General features: G+C 36.9%; 1 protein-coding gene across 6 annotated transcripts in view; it reads left to right on the forward strand.

Annotated features, from left to right (window-relative positions):
- Window positions 1–379: 379 nt before the first annotated feature.
- The window catches only part of LOC140843402 (bromodomain adjacent to zinc finger domain protein 2B-like), a 33,399-nt gene continuing 15,566 nt past the window's right edge, over window positions 380–18,212 (forward strand). For 4 of the 6 annotated variants that reach the window (XR_012121128.1, XM_073212775.1, XM_073212776.1 and 1 more), the window contains exon 1: window positions 10,971–10,978. The gene's annotated coding sequence lies outside the window, so the exon portion shown is untranslated. Of the gene's footprint in view, window positions 714–2,740; window positions 2,807–10,838; window positions 10,979–18,212 lie in introns of those variants that run through there. The other 2 variants (XR_012121130.1, XR_012121129.1) reach the window with 2 other exon arrangements.

The raw sequence follows: 18,212 nt of genomic DNA on the forward strand, positions 1-18,212 counted from the left end.
ATTTTTTGCATATGGTTGTATGTATGTATGTATGTATTCATCCATCCATGCATCCATTCATTCATTCATTCATTTATTATCTGTCTGTCTGTCTACCTGTGTATCTGTCTTTCTGTCATTAAAGCACAATTAGATTTGTAACATTATGTTTACTAGACTCCTCCCATCACGCCGGTGCCCCAAGATACCCCATTGCAGTCACTGTCCCGTGAGCAAAGTAAGGTACTGTAGAATCCCTCCTTGTCTTCTCTGTGTTTTGCAGCCCTGCCTTTGACCCCCGTCCCAGTATTTATAAATGCTTTTTCTCATGTGTCCTGAGTTCCCCCCCTCCTTATTCCCTCCACTCACTCCAGTCTCTTTTCCTCTGTTAACTTTTAGTCCATTGTTGGGTTTTTTTAGACTGCTGCTGTTTTCTTCAGTTTTTTCATTATTCTGAGACTGTAATGATGAGAGAAATCTCTTTATATGTATATATGTAGGCAAGAAGCACTAATGTTCGCCAAGGTGATGCACTTCCCCACCAGTGAACAGTTCCCCTGCCTCTGTGGGTGGAGTTTGCAAGAGCAGCACGGTTGCCTGGAGATTCCATGATGTCACAGTGGTGCCTCTGTCACAGAGACAGAATGTGTATGCTGAGAGGAGCAGCTGTGATTCTTGTGAGGTGGATGCTGACCAACTTGACAGTATCAGGGAAAATGGAATCCAGAGCCCAGGTACTGTGTGTTTCTTTTTATTTTTTTGTCACTACTGAAGAGTTAGATGGCCAACGTTACAGTTCCTAGACTTCCCCCACTGTGAAGTCTTCAGCACGTAGCCCATGAGAGTCGCTGTCCATCAGCCCAGGAATATGCTGTAGAAGTGCTGCTGATCATCGCTGTGTTATTCTGCCTTCCCCGTGCACGCTGCCGGACACACTATATATATATATATATATGTGCTCATATAACGGCAGATTGCTTATTGTGAATAGTGCTGTCAGAAATCTAGGTGTGCAGATGTCTTTCTTAACTGGTATGCTGCATTTCTAAAGAAGAAATCCACATGGCCAACAGGCACATGAAAAGATGCTCCATATCGCTAATCGTCAGAGAATTGCAAATTAAAATCACAATGAGATATCACCTCACACCTGTAAGCATCACCATCATCAATAAGACAAACAACAACAAATGTTGGCAAGGTTGTGGAGAAAGGGGAACCCTCCTACACTGCTGGTGGGAATGTAAATTAGTTCAACGATTGTGGAAAGCTGTATGGAGTTTCCTCTGAATGCTCAAAATAGATATGCCATTTGACCCAGGAATTCCACTTCTAGGAATTTACCCTAAGAATGCAGCACTCCAGTTTGAAAAAGACAGATGCACCCCTCTGTTTATCACTGCACTGCTTACAATAGCCAAGGTATGGAAGCAACCTAAATGTCCATCAATAGATGAATTAATAAAGATGTGGTACATATACACAATAGAATTTTATGCAGCCATAAAAAAAAAACAGATCCTAGCATTCGCAACAACATGGATGGAGCTAGAGGGTATTATGTTCAGTGAAATAAGCCAGGCGGAGAAGGACAAGTACCAAATGATTTCACTCATATGTGGAGTATAAGATCAAAGGAAAACTGAAGGAACAAAACAGCAGCAGAATCACAGATCCCAAGAATGTACTTATAGTTACCAAAGGGAAAGGGACTTGGGGTGATGTGTGGTAAGGGAGGACTAAGGCTGGGGAAAAAGAAAGGGGGTATTACAATTAGTGTTTATAGTGGGGTGGGGGCACTGGGAGGGCTGTGCAACACAGAGAAGATAGGTAGTGATTTTACAGTATCTTACTACGCAGATGGACAGTGACTGTGAAAGGGTATGTCAGGGGGACTTGAAGGATGGAATCTAGTAAACATAATGTTCTTTCTGTAATTGTAGATTAACGATACCAAGAAAAAAAACAGAAATACCCCTTTTGGCATATTAAAAGAATTGATTAGATGTTACAACTTTGATTTTTAAATTTTGAAGTGATATGAGATGATCAAACTAAGCTGGTGCTGGTGCTTATTTTCGTACTGTGGCTTCAAGATGCCCCTATGGCCGATGGTACAGATTTTATGGCTTTAAATGGTGCATCACTTGATAGACATCAGTAAACAGCAGTGTCCCATTTCACTGGTATGGTATATGAACCATAGCTAGCTTAACCGAATTTGTGTAAAAGCTTTAAAAAAAACTTTCTAATTGGTGGTGACTTATTGGATTTATAAAATGACAGTGTAGTTGAAATAAATAAAACTCATTCTAAAACCATGAAGGGAAGTGATTATAAATAAGTTTCTGCCTGGTCTAAAAATTCAAGAGCAATACAACCTTTAGTTTAGTATGTATTTTTGGTTTTTCTAATAGCAGATGTAAGGTGACTGAGCTGTTACAGCCAACCATTATGCTTTTTGTTCTGCCAGCTTTTGAAGGAGCATCACAACTGACCATAAGTAAATGTTGTATGCTTCTGTTTACACTGTCTCCATGTTCATTGTTTTACCATTTTCCTTTTGATTGTTCTTGTATTTGCTTTCTAAACCTGAACTGAAACATGCACAGACTGGCCATTCTTGTCTTATATTTAGTATCTACTGTGACTCGTCTATAAATGCTGAAATGATATACTGAGTTTCATTTTGTTTTGTTTTTAGATTTGAAAATCAAAGTATTGACTATGGTTATTTTCCTAATTTTATCTGGCCTAATAGGAACGAGAGAGAAGGAGACAACATACAATGTTTATGAAAGCTCTGGAAGCTCGTAAAAAAGCAGAAGTCAGTGTATATTTCTAGGAAACTATTTAACCTGTCATAAATTAATATTTTCTTCCTCAAGCAGTGGCTCTTCAAAATGGAAATTTTTCAGAGTGTGGGTTTCTCATGATTTACTGGCTTTGATAATAAGCAAGCCAAAGGTTATAAATAATAACTGCTAGAACATAAAAGATATAGGAAGGATTCCAATGTAAATGTTAATTTTTTAGCTGAAATTTTAATCATCTTTTTTGAATGTAGTGAATGACATTCATTAACTAAAAGTACCTGTTTATTACCATAACCAGAGTTACAGCATGCCTAGAAAAGTCCTTTGTGTCCTGATTCAAATGATATATCCAATAAGGATCTAACATCCCAAATATATAAAGAACTCATAAGCCTCAGAACCAAAAAAATACAAATAACCTAGTTAAAAAGTAGGCAGAGTATCTGAATAGACATTTGTCCAAAGAAGAAATACAAATGGCCAACAGGCATATAAAAAGATGCTTCATATCACTAATCATCAGGGAAATTCAAAACAAAACCACAATGAGATATCACCTGACACCGGTCAGAATGGCCACTATCCAAAAGACAAGAAATAACAAGTAGTGACAAGGATGCTGAGAAAATGGAAACCCCACTACACCATTGGTGAATGTGTGAACTGGGGCAGCCACTGTGGAAAGCAGTATGAAGGGTCCTCAAAAAACTAAAAAGAGAAATACCATATTCTAGGAATTTACCTGAAGAGAACAAAATCTCTCTGATTCAAAAAGATATATGCATCCCAGTGTTTTATTGCCACATTATTTACAATAGCCAAGATATGGAAGCAACCAAAGTGTCCATTAATTAATGAACACATAAAGAAGTGGTACATATAAGCAACTGAATATTATGCAGACATAAAAAAGAAAGAAATCTGTGACACCATGGATGGATCTAGAGGGTATGACATGCAATGAAATAAGCCAGGTGAAGAAAGACAAATGGCATATTATTTCACTTATTTGTGGAGTATAAAAACAAAGCAAAACAGAAGGAACAAAATAGCAGTAGACTCACAGACGCAGAGAAGTGACTCATGGTTACAGAGAGGTGGGGTTAGAGGGGTGGGAAGTGGGAAGAGGAGGAGGATAAAGGGGCACAATAATTCTCCATTGCAATATAAGTTGGTCACAGGGATAGTAGTACAGCATGGAGAATATGGTCAGTGATTCTGTGACATGTTTGTACATGAATAGATAGTAGCCGCACTAGAGAGGGTGAGGATTTAATAAGGGTAACTGTTGAACCACTGTGTTGTACATTTGAAACCAATATAAGATTGTGTATCTTATATTGTGTATAGTACCTGTAGCACTCCATCCAGACATGCTAGGATTAAGTAGAAGGGGAGACCAAAGAGAATAGTAAGAATAAGACCATCTGAGGGAGTAAGTGCCCAGTTTGAGAGGTATGCAAAAGACCCAAAAGGTAGGACCTCCTCCACTGGTTTTTTATATGTGACCATGTGGCCTGGGAGGAAAGTGGGGAAAAACTGTTGAAGAGAGGCATGAAAGACCTGATTTGAGTAGAAGGTAGCAGCCGCAGGTTAAGTGAAGATAATTAAAATTGTCTCTAAGGAACGCATCAAAGCCCAAGCGTCCCTCTCATGGGAAAAGCATATGACCCTTTGCCGGAAAGAGTGAATCAGTCACAGTGCTTCCAGTAAAACCTGGAAAGGTCTATGAGAAACCAACACAGCTCTCTGCCTCTCCTGGCCTCTCTGTCCTCAGAAAAAAAGCATGAATAGTATAGAAAACTCATTCTTCAATCTGAAGTACTTAAAACTGTAAACCAAGTAGCAGAGAGAGTGATAAGGGAACTAAAGGAAAATTACCCCACCTGTATTGGAGCAGTACAAGTACCTACTAGGGCTGTGCACATCAGGCATAAGTAATCAGAAATGTCAAACCAACCATGCAAAATATAAAAGCAAAAGAAGTAAATACGTGCATATATACATAAAGTATAACTTAAGAACCTGATTCCTTGCTTTCATTCCTATTTTTCTCAGCTTTCCCTGCGCATTCTCTATAGAACAGCAAGGGTGATCTTTTCTGAAAGAAACCAGATTGCATCTTCACACTGTCCAGTGACTTCTTTGCAATTGTAACAAATTCACATTCCTCGCCATGTCATAACAGCCCCACATGCTCCAGCTTCTGCTTTCTACTCCGTCTTTACCTCATACAATTCGTCCCTTATTACTATATTCCAGTCATTTTGTATTTTTATTATTCCTGGACAAAGGGTCTTTACCTTGCTGTTCTTCCATCAAATACTCAAGAGGTTCAGTCATAACAAATGTTAACTTGTCAAAAGGGTCTTCCCAGAACACCTGATTTTGCCTTTTCTTATGACCTACCTCCCAAACTCCATTCCATCATTTTACTCATATATTCCTTGTTTGTGGTCTATCTCTTCCCAGAATGAAATATCTATAAGGCAGGAATCTTGTCTGTCTTATCTATCATGGTATCACCAGTGTCTGGATTAGAACCAAGTATATAATAGGTGCTTAGAAAATCAGAGTTGAGTGAAAGTATGAATGAATGAGCTGAGTGGCAAAGTGTGAAGAAAACAAAATCATGGCCCAGCTGCACTCACGCAAGCGGTGCTGTCCTGTGGCACAGCTCTGCGCCCTCGCGCCCTTGCACTCCAGCAGCCCCACTGGCTCCTGCTGGCGGAGGCTGCGGCCACTGGGACTGAAGACCATGGCAGAGAAGAGGCAGCTGTTTGTAGAAATGCGTGCTCAGAATTTTGATGTGATACGACTGTTAACTTATACAACAGTCTTATCACAAAACAACAGCATTGTACAAAAACAATGCAACCTCCATCTTGTTGATACCTGGAACATGATTGAATCCTTTGAGACAATGGTCTGAATATACTGGACCATACCACTGAGATGAGTGTGACCTGCCTTGAAACGGTCATCTCATCCATCTACTAGGAGATGAACAAGTGCCTGTCTTCAACTCACTATATTAATTTTAAAGGGTCATTGATACATCATCATAGTTCATAAATATTTTCCTAAGCGTAAGAAAGAATAGTCCTTAGCCTAGTGAATAAAAAAGGCTTATTGCCTAGTATAATTCAAATAATAGTGTGAAGTATATCTGCTTTCATTGTTGGAATTTTAGACTGGAAATTTAGACTAAGCACCATAAGTACCTCTAATCTCCTGTTTCATTTATACAGAATCTCAAACCATACCAGTCACAAATATATAAGCACTTTACTCATAATAACTAAATAATCAACCATAGTAATTGTAAAAGAGTCATTGGTATGCCTCCCCAAGGATCAATATACTACAAAGGTTGTTAAATATGCATCTATCACAGAATGACTGTGTCAGCACTTCAGGACGCAAAACCTTAAAACAGAAGAGAGTAGGTCAGACTTCAGAAGTCATCTAATAAATAATTGGAAAGCAGAAAAAAAGTATAACCCCTCCCAATTATTCAAGTCATGAGAATATTTTATGATCCTATATTTATATGAATCAGTGAAGAATAAAAATAAATGTAGGATTTTACATGTACAGTTTGGTTTAAGCAATCCTATTTTTCAGTTGAAGACAATGTACATATGCGACATGCTTGTATATTATACTAACACAATGTATTTATAATGTACTCAATCTCAGTGTTAAAGTTCAGTTGCCTTTAAAAACAAACGTGAAGTGATTTTATATTAACTATACAATAAAATGTTAAATATGTAACAGTTCATTTTGGAAAGAATTGTTACCGATTTAGGGTACTAAAGTATCTGACTCAAGATTATTAACAATTGTGATTTTAATTTAGAAAACATTTATGTAACAGTAGCTATTCTACGAAGTTTTTAAAGATATTTAATCTAAAGTAAGTATAGATTTTTGAGTAATTCTTTGGTGGATTTTTAAGAAAATATGACTGGAATATTATTAAATATACCTATAAAGTAAAATTTTTGTTAAAATGTAAAATATAAGGGTTTCTCAATCCTAGTTTCTTCATTTGTTAATTTTCATAATATTTTAATGTAATAGTGGGCCTTTTTAAAAATATTACCCTGATTGTTTTACCCATACTCAGCATCATTTTTACTCTCTATACTTGTCTCCTATAAATGGCTTATATTATTAATCTTATTTATACTTGCATTCTTCCTACACCCTGAGTTAAATCCATGTGTCTTAAATTATATTTATGTCTTTGAAATTTAAGTACAAGTTGCTGTCAAAAGAAATGTGTTCTCCTAATTACGCCCAGAACAGACACCTAAGAGACCCGGTAAAATCGTGAAATGCAAAAATATACGGGCATCTTCGCAACAGTGTCTCTTAAAAATAGCCTGTTTTGTAATCTCATAGAAGTTGTAAAACTTTACAGTAACAGGTCATTCTACTATATTCATGTTTGGTTTTTAAACTTTTATAATTCTAAAATAGAATAAGTTTACTTCATACATTCATTATTATACTGTAGATTTCTGGAAATACTTCCATTTTTTGCTTTTAGAGTCCCTAAAATAAACCTTTTCTGGGAGTAGAAAACTAGTTTTTAAGTTTTCACTCTGTCTATTTGGGGCTGTTTCATATAATCTAAATTTAAAGCATTGGCTATCAAAAGATGTTCCAACTTTGAAATCAAATTCAAATGACTTCTTAACTAATAAAAAGTAATATTTTATACAGAAAATTCCATTACTATAATTAAGATGATAAAAAAGGCATATTATTACAAATGACTTCGTTTCAGAAATCCAAATGTATTTCAAGAATTTCTACCTCTAGAAACTATGGGGGAGGTGAGGTGAATGCCAAAAAAAAATGGGAGGAGGCATAGTTATTTGCTTGTAATTATTTACAGTCAATCTAAAAATAAAAATAGTCAAGAGCTATATTTTGTAGTCATTTGAGGGAATTCTAAGTTATTGCCCTAACATTAACCAATATTAATTTAAAATATGTCTCAACATTCCTTTTATATCATGATAGGTTTAATTAGTTTTACCTCTGGTAGGTCAAAGGCCTATTGTGAACTAACCTTAAAAAATCAGAATGGTCCATTGTGAAATCTTTAATACTTGGCATAGCAACAAAATGTAATATAGAAATTAGATGTAGGATCAAGCATGGCAACTTAATTTGTCAAGAAAAGGTAAATGTATTGCTCTTTGAAGAAGTATACCAAGTCTGGAAGAGAGACTACTACACAGATTTCATCTTTAAATTTGGCATAAAGTAGCACTGCACCTTTAACTTTAGTTCTGGAAAAATTCTAGAGAGTATAAAGTCTGTTTAATTTTGATATGGGGGAGGTCTGTTTGCAAGCACATGAAATCATAATGCAATTAAAGTGGTTAAGAAATTGTTGAAATGTTGAAGTAGATGTGAGAAATATATTTCAGATACTTAAAAATTCCTAAATATAACCTGAGTATTATTAACAAATGTGTTCATCTCTGCTTTTGGATACAAGGTTTGTGTATAAATGAAAATTGAAAACATCAATTATGTTTGTCCATGATATAAAACATAAAAAGTAGAGAAAAGACTGTCTATTGAATATGTTCAATGACTACTAGTACAGGTGTTATGTATCTTTATGTGACGTTTGTAGAATTAATCATTAATTCATGCTTAAATAAGTTTTATATGCTAAAGCACACCAACTATGTCCATTACAGTCAGATGATAATTACTATAGTCAGAAATAAAAACAATATTTATACCAGTGGGTGAGGAATGTTGAAACAATACAGACTTGAGAGTCAGGGAAAAGGATAAAAAATCACTAAAAACTGTGCCTGGCAAATTGTACAGCTGGGAATTGAATAGGTGCATAAAGAACCAGGTGAACGGAAGATGACTGGTTAGCCAGAGACGGGTAAGATTCCTCAAGGGAGGAACAACCTAAGACAGGCACAGTCACAGGGGGGCCATCAGGTGAGAAATCGGGGAACAACAGTGGTGAAGCTTAGAACCTCACCCCCCCCCCCCCCCGCTTTTTTGAGATAAAGCTTCTGCACCCATGGATGTTTTATTGCCCTTGTCTAGCTCGGATTAGCACATAGTCTACAGGCACACACATGATCATCTACAATTGCTCTCTTACAACACTAAACTATGTTTTCTACCTTTATCTTGCATCTACCTACCACTTCAGCATTTTATTAAAAATAATAATAATAATAAAGGGAGAAATGTGGGATCCACATATAAATCAAGTATAAAAATCAAACGAATATTCATATTTGACCTGATTGTTTATAGTTCATAATGCGTGATCAAAACTGAAAGTTTCTGTGATGAATGTCCTTGTACTGTTCACCATGTGAGAACTTATTCACTATGTAAGAATTTGTTCACCATGTAAGAACTTGTTCGTTATGCTTCAGAAGATTGGAGACTGACGAGAATTAGGCTTGAGATGGATTAATGATTGTGCATTCAGCATTGACCCCCCTATACAGAATTTTATTGTTGTTAACAACCATTTGATCAATAAATATGAGAGATGCCCTCTCAAAAAAAAAAAAAAAAGAACCGGGTGAATAAATTAGTTCTTCTGACCTAAGTTCACAGTGACATGAGTAACATCAACTTTAAACAAATAATTGTCCCAGAGTGCAGTAAATTCTGTGTTATGTGGAAGCCCAAAAAAGAAATATTAAAGTCCCTGAGGTAGTTGTGGGAAGAGTAAAAAAAGAAAAGACTTATGTGTGGAGGAGGAGCTATGAATTCAAAGCAGGGCGGGGATGACATACACAAAGGTACAGCCTGATGACTGAGTAGGCCCCTTGGGGTGGGGAAGATGAAGGGGCAGTGGGAGTCAGTTTTTACCTTGTGTGTCCACCTGTCTCAGCTTTGTTGCTGCTTCTCCTTCTCTTTCTCCTCCTCCTCCATTTTCATCATCATCACATCATCATCCAAGCAGTGCCTCAAACTGTCACGCAGACTTTTCTCAACCCAGCTGTGTCAAACAGTGTGACTAGGGCATGGTGAATGCACTGAGAATAAGATGTGAGACAGACCTTGTGTGGGGCTAAATTGTGACTGTCTTTGTATGCCATTTGAAACTGGTTATTTGAGTCATCTTACACCAGAACAACAGGATTTGTATTAGTCCAATACAGTTCTTTAAAATTCACTAAATATGTTAGTGAATACTTTGACTAAATAATAAATTAAATTAGTGAATAAGTTCACTAAATTTACTGAATTTAGAGACACCATGTTTCCCTTGAAGTATCCGTATTAGTAAACAAAAATGGATGCCTGTCGCTAAGTATTAAGTATCCTACTAATTTCAAAGATTTCTTGGAAATCTCCATTTTATCCTAAAAATTGACCACACTCTTACCTTCTGTTCCATATTATAGCTGTTTTTTTTTAATTGGAAAAAGTACTGCATATCACTAGTTAAAAATGATGCCCAAGAATAGACATGCGCACACGCACAGAACACACAGTTGGCCTTTAAACAATGTGACATTAAGGAAACAGAACTCTGCATATAACACCTGACTCCCCAGAAACTTAACTACTTACAGTAGCCTACCACTGACTGGGAAGCCTTTCTGATAACATAAGCAGATCATCAACCATATTTTGTATGTTATATGTATTATATACTGAATTCTCACAATAAAGCTAGAGAAAAGAAAATGTTTTTTCAAATTGTTGCAGATCTCCGAAAAGTTGAGTGTATTTATTTTTTTAAACCTGCATATAAGTGGACTGATGCAGCTGAAGCCTGTGCTGTTCAAGGATCAACTGCACAAAAATATGTACAGACATAAGATTATTTTGAAACTCAAAGAGTGACAATACTGAAAAGCAAAATAAGTTAACTCTATGCAATCCTTAGTCTGTTGCTAAACCTGCTATCACAGCTCTGTTCATGTACATACACAGATCACTTTTTAAATTTAACTAAAGGTTTTTCAAATGTAATAATGGTTAAAGAGACTATGTGGACATGGTTTTCTTTTTAAGGGAAAAGAACGGTTGAAGCAAGAAAAAACATGATGAGAAAAGATTAAAGAAAGAGCATAAAGTAGAGCAATGAAGATTAGATAGAAATGGCAACAGAACTAAAGAAGTCTAATGAAGACATGTGCATAGCAGACCGAAAGGTAATTTATCATGTAAACCATTTCTTTAATAAATTTAATTTCTCCTGTGTTCTCACCTCATTCGCCCGCCGGAGCTGCCAGGATGAAAGGTTTCACTTTCAGCTGAGCAGTGGATTTCCAAGTCTACGTCAGTGTGCTTCTCCTGGATGTCCACCAATAAGTCTCTTGACCTGAGCTGGAAATGGAAGTTCTAAATATATAAGTGGAGTGCTTCAAATCTTTTTCATTGAAATAAAAACACTGTACAAATCTACAAGGGTGAATGATAAAAGTAGACAAGATTTCTGTGTTTCATTTGGTCCTTCCCAGATGTTTAGATACATAAAGATCTACCTTCTCCCCAAACCCCCTTAGATATTTAAATAAATCAGGATTTATAATCTGTAACCTCCTTCAGTGCTTTATACTCGTTAGCTAACTTTCATTGAGTATGTTGACTACTTTCCAGGCACTGTGCTAAGTGCTTTTATGTATGAATTCTCCCATTTAATCCTCACCACAATCCTGTAGAACAGGTATTTATGCCCATTTACAAGTGAGAAACTTTGACACAAAGGGTTAAGGAACTTGCCCAAGATGACACACCTTGAATCTAAACTCCAATCTGTTAAACTCCAGGGTCCATACTGTTTATCACCTTGAAAGCCAAGAAATGCATCCAGTCAGAGTACCTCATGTGATTTCTCTCCTGTTGTTTCCACAGACGTGTGATGTTGCTAAAATACGTAAAAGTAAAAATTTGGAAAGAGCGAGATAATCATGTTAACTGGCATGATTTACATACTTACCAGAAAAAATCAATTATGTTTGACTACAGTTAAGATGGTATTTCTAGAAAATCAATAATGCATATTATTTCTGTAATACTGTCAATAATACTATAGTCAATAGCATCTATATTATATGCCACATTCAACTGATAATACAAAGAATAATTGAGTGTCTCTTTACAGCTTTTTCTAAAGCACATAAAGCGAACAATATCCCAGTGGGGATTTAGTTATAATATTCTTACTTAGCACAAATGCTTTTAACTACAAATAAAAGTATAAATACTAGTTTTAGTAAAACTGGATGTTTAAGTTTTCTGAAGTCCAGGGAGGGTACATAGGTCAGTTGACACATTTAGTAGGCTCACAGTGAGAAATTTTAAAAATCCTAAATGACTTTTATTTTCCTTGAATTTGTTACTTCCGTTTAAATCCATATGCAATAAATCAAATATGGAAGTCCATCTTAAGCCTTACTTTTTTTTTTATTATCTCTTTTGTTTTTAGGTGTACACTTTGACTTTTTTTGGTATCATTAATCTACAATTACATGAAGAATATTGTCTTTACTAGGCTCCCCCCTTCACCAAGTCTCCCCCACATACCCCTTCACAGTTACTGTTCATCAGCATAGTAAGATGTTGTAAAATCACTACTTGTCTTCTCTGTGTTGTACAGCCCTCCCCGTGCCCCCATACTATACATGCTAATCGTAATACCCCCTTTCTTTTTCCCCACCCTTGTCCCTCCCTTCCCATCCATACTCCCCAGTCCCTTTCCCTTTGGTAACTGTTAGTCCATTCTTGGGTTCTGTGATTCTGCTGCTGTTTTGTTCTTTCAGGTTTGCTTTGTTCTTATATATAATCCACATATGTGTGAAATAATTTGGTGCTTGTCCTTCTCCGCCTGGCTTATTTCACTGAACATAATACCCTCTAGCTCCATCCATGTTGTTGCAAATGGTAGGATCTGTTTTTTTCTTATGGCTGAGTATTATTCCATTATGTCTATGTACCCCATATTCTTTACCCGTTCATCTACTGATGGACATTTAGGTTGCTTCCATACCTTGGCTATTGTAAGCAGTGCAGCCATAAACAATAGGGGTGCATCTGTCTTTTTCAAACTGGAGTGCTGCATTCTTAGGGTAAGTTCCTAGAAGTGGAATTCCTGGATCAAATGGTATTTCTATTTTGAGCATTTTGAGGAACCACCATACCGCTTTCCACAATGGTTGAACGAATCTACATTCCCACCAGCAGTGTAGGAGGGTTCCCCTTTCTCCACAACCTCGCCAACATTTGTTGTTTATCTTTTTGATCATGGCGATCCTTACTGGTGTGAGGTGATACCTCATTGTGGTTTTAATTTTCATTTATCTGATGACAAGCGATGTGGAGCATCTTTTCAGCTGTCTGTTTGGCCATCTGAATTTCTTCTTTGGAGAACTGTCTATTCAGCTCCTCTGCCCATTTTTTTATTTGATTATTTGCTTTCTGTTTGTTGAGGTGTGTGAGCTCTTTATATATTTTGGATGTCAACCCTTATTGGATCTGTCATTAATGAATATATTCTCCCATACTGTAGGATACCTTTTTGTTCTATTGATGGTGTCCTTTGCTGTACAGAAGCTTTTTAGCTTGGTACAGTCCCACTTGTTCATTTTTGCCTTTGTTTCCCTTGCCTGGGGAGATATGTTCATGAAAAAGTCACTCATGTTTATGTCCATGAGATTTTTGCCTATGTTTTTTTCTAAGAGTTTTATGGTTTCATGGCTTACATTCAGGTGTTTGATCCATTTCAAATTTACTTTTGTGTATGGTGAAAGACAGTGATCCAGTTTCATTCTCTTACATGTGGCTGTCCAGTTTTGCCAGCATCATCTGTTGAAGAGACTGTCATTTCCCCAATGTATGTCCATGGCTCCTTTATCATATATTAATTGGCCATATATGTTTGGGTTAATGTTTGGGGTGTCTATAATGTTCCAATGTTCTGTGGCTCTGTTACTTGTGCCAGTACCAAATTGTCTTGACTACTGTGGCTTTGTAGTAGAGCTTGAAGTTGGGGAGTGAGTCCGTCCCACTTTATTCTTCCTTCTCAGGATTGCTTTGGCAATTCAGGGTCTTTGGTGTTTCCGTATGAATTTTTGAACTATTTGTTCCAGTTCATTGAAAAGTGCTGTTGGTAATTTTATAGGGATTGCATCGAATCTGTATATTGCTTTGGGCAGGGTGGCCATTTTGACGATATTAATTCTTCCTAGCCAGGAGCATGGGATGAGTTTCCATTTGTTAGTGACCTCTTTAATTTCTCTTAAGAGTGTCTTGTAGTTTTCAGGGTATAGGTCTTTCACTTCCTTGGTTAGGTTTATTCCTAGGTATTTTATTCTTTTTGATGCTATTGTGAATGGTATTGTTTTCCTGATTTCCCTTTCTATTAGTTCATTGTTAGTGTATAGGAAAGCCACAGATTTCTGTGTATTAATTTTGTATCCTGCAACTTTGCTGAATTCTGATATTAGTTCTAGTAGTTTTGGAGTGTAGTCTAGGGTTTTTCATGTATAATAACATGTCATCTGCAAACAGTGATAGTTTGACTTCTTCTTTACCAATCTGGATTCTTCTATTTCTTTGTTTTGTCTAATTCCATGGCCAGGACCTCCAGTACTATGTTGAATAACACTGTTCAGTATGATGTTAGCTGTGGGTTTATCATATATGGCCTTAATTATGTTGAGGTACTTGCCCCCTATGCCCATTTTGTGGAGAGTTTTTATCAAGAATGCATGTTGAATTTTGTGGAATGCTTTTTCAGCATCTATGGAGATGATCATGTGGTTTTTGTCTTTCTTTTTGTTGACGTGGTGGATGATGTTGATGGATTTTCGAATGTTGTACCATCCTTGCATCCCTGGGATGAATCCCACTTGGTCATGGTGTGTGATCCTTTCAATGTATATTTGAATTCAGTTTGCTAATATTTTCTTGAGTATTTTTGCATCTATGTTCATCAGGGATATTGGTCTGTAAGTTTCTTTTTCGGTGGGGTGTTTGCCTGGTTTTAGTATTAGGGTGATGTTGGCTTCATTGGATGAGTTTGGAAGTATTCGCCCCTCTTCTATTTTTTGGAAAACTTTAAGGAGAATGGGTATTATGTCTTCTCTGTATGTCTGATAAAGTTCTGAGGTAAATCCATCTGGCCTGGGGGTTTTGTTCTTGGGTAGATTTTTGATTACTGCTTCAATTTCGTTGCTGGTAATTGGTCTGTTTAGATTTTCTGTTTCTTTCTGGGTCAGTCTTGGAAAGTTGTATTTTTCTAGGAATTTGTCCATTTCTCCTAGGTTTTCCAGCTTGCTAGCGTAAAGGTTTTCATAGTATTCTCTAATAGTTCTTTGTATTTCTGTGGGGTCCCTCGTGATTTTTCTTTTCTCGTTTCTGATTCTGTTGATGTGGGTTCACTCTCTTTTTCTCTTAATAAGTCTGGCTAGAGGCTTATCTATTTTGTTTATTTTCTCGAAGAACCAGCTCTTGGTTTCATTGATTTTTTTCTATTGTTTTATTCTTCTCAGCTTTATTTATTTCTTCTCTGATCTTTATTATGTCCCTCCCTCTGCTGACTGTAGGCCTCATTTGTTCTTCTTTTTCAAATTTCCATAATTGTGACATTAGACTATTCATTTGGGATTGTCCTTCCTTCTTTAAATATGCCTGGATTGCTATATACTTTCCTCTTAAGACTGCTTTCGCTGCGTCCCACAGAGGTTGGGGCGTTGTGTTGTCATTTGTTTCCATATATTGCTGGATCTCCATGTTAATTTGGTCATTGATCCACTGATTATTTAGGAGCATGTTGTCAAGCCTCCATGTGTTTGTGAGCCTTTTTGCTTTCTTTTTACAATTTATTTCTAGTTTTATACCTTTGTGTTCTGAAAAGTTGGCTGGTAGGATTTCAATCTTTTGGAACTTACTGAGGTTCTTTTTGTGGCCTAGTATGTGCTCTATTCTGGAGAATGTTCCATGTGCACTTGAGAAGAATGTGCATCCTGTTGCTTTTGGGTGTAGAGTTGTATCGATGTGTATATTAGGACCATCTGTTCTAGTTTGTTGTTCAGTGCCTCTGTGTCCTTACTTATTTTCTGTCTGGTGGATCTGTCCTTTGGAGTGAGTGGTGTGTTAAAGTCTCCCAAAATGAATGCATTGCATTCCATTTCTTCATTTAATTCTGGTAGTATTTGTTTCACATATATTGGTGCTCCTGTGTTGGGTGCATATGTGTTTATAATGGTTATATCCTCTTGTTGGACCGAGCCCTTTATCATTATGTAGTGTCCTTCTTTATCTCATTACTTTCTTTGCTTTGAAGTCTGTTCTATCTGATTCTAGTATTGCAACACCTGCTTTTTTCTTCCTGTTGTTTGCATGAAATATCTTTTTCCATCCCTTGACTTTTTATCTGCGCATGTCTTTGGGTTTGAGGTGAGTCTCTTGTAAGCAGCGTATAGATGGGCCTTGCTTTTTTATCCATTCTAGTACTCTGTGTCTTTTGATTGGTGCGTTCTGTCCATTTACATATAGGGTGATTATCAATAGCCATTGCAGGCTTTAGAATTGTGGTTACCAAAGGTTCAAGGTTGGCTTGTTTACTACCTTACTGTCTAACTTAACTCGCTTATTGAGCTGTTATAAACAGTCTGATGATTATTTCTCTCCCTTCTTATTCCTCCTCCTCCATTCTTCACATGTTTGGTGTTTTGTTCTGTGCTCTTTTTAGGGGTGCTTCCATCTAGAGCAGTACCTCTAAAAAACCCTGTAGAGGTGTTTTGTGGGAGGCAAATTCCCTCAACTTTTGCTTGTCTGGGAATTGTTAAATCCCTCCTTCATATTTAAGTGATAATCGTGCTGGATGCAGTATCCTTGGTTCAAGGCCCTTCTGTTTCATTGCATTATGTATATCATGCCATTCTCTTCTGGCCTGTAAAGTTTCTGTTGGGAAGTCTGATGATAGTCTGATGAGTTTTCCTTTGTAGCTGACCTTTTTTTCTCTCCCCTGCTGCCTTTAATACTCTGTCCTTGTCTTTGATCTTTGCCATTTTAATTATTATGTGTCTTGGTGTTGTCCTCTTTGGGTCCCTTCTGTTGGGAGTTCTGTGCACTTCCATAGTCTGAGCAACTGTTTCCTCTCCCAGTTTGGGGAAGTTCTCAGCAATTGCTTCTTCAAAGGCCCTTTCTTATCCCTTTTTCTCTCTCTTATTCTTCTGGTACCCCTATAATGCGGATATTGTTCCTTTTGTATTGGTCACACAGTTCTCTTAATATTGTTTCATTCCTGGAGATCCTTTTGTCTCTCTCTCTCTCTGCCTCAGCTTCTATGTGTTCCTGCTCTCTGGTTTCTATTCCTTCAATGGCATCTTGCATCTTATCCATTCTGCTTATAAATCCTTCCAGAGATTGTTTCACTTCTGAAATCTCCCTCTGGACATCATCCCTTAGCTCTTGTGTACTTCTCTGCAGCTCCATCAACATGTTGATGATTTTTATTTTGAATTCTTTTTCAGGAAGACTGGTTAGGTCTATCTCCTCAGAGGTTGTGGTTTTGGTCTTTATCAAATTCTTCTGCCTTTTCATGGCAATAGAGATAGTTTGCAGAGCTGGCCCAAGTGATGGCTGGGAGCACATCCCTTCTTGTTTGGTTTGTGGCCTTCCTCTCCTGGGAGAACAGCGACCTCTAGCGGCTTGTGCTTGGCAGCTGTGTGCAGATGGGGTTTCTGATTCTTGCCCGGCCACTATGGAGTTTAGCTCCACGGTTGCTGTGAGTGTGGCCTGCCTCAGTTATGCCTTACTTTTGTTAGCTTTGTTATATAAATTTTTTAAATCATATGGTATGTGTTTGTCTGATATGGTTTAAAAAGATGATCAGACTTAGATGGTTATCAAATGGAATATAAAAGGTTTGTATGTTATCAGATATTATCCATAGTTCTGTGTTTCCACACAGTATTTAGTAGAAAAGGTCATTGGTTAGTTGTTTCAGTAAGTGCAGGGTGGAGGAACATTGTTTAACAAAGACCAGTGAAATAGAAATATTTTAAAGTTCATATTTTAAAATCAAGATTTAAGATACTATTATTAAATCTAATTCATGGACCTTATTACCTTATTTACTTCTTAAATATCCATGACAACTGGTACTACAGTTTAGTCGTTAAAATGTTCATATGTGAGCATACTTGAGAAGTAGCAAAAGAGGCCGCTTTCTAATTGTAGTATTGAAATTCAATATTAGTGTTTTGCTACAAGCCTAGAGACTATTAGTTGCAGTGTAACTGGGTTCTTGATAGGATCATGGGTTCTGGTCATGTGGACCAAATAATTTATCTGCATTAATTAGCCAAAGGTTGGTACCATTCTCCCATCAGCCCATAGATGCACGGTAGTTTCTAAGCTACCAACAAAGTGTGAATT

The sequence above is a fragment of the Manis javanica genome, chromosome 9 (genome assembly GCF_040802235.1).
Source record: "Manis javanica isolate MJ-LG chromosome 9, MJ_LKY, whole genome shotgun sequence".
NCBI lineage: Eukaryota > Metazoa > Chordata > Mammalia > Pholidota > Manidae > Manis > Manis javanica.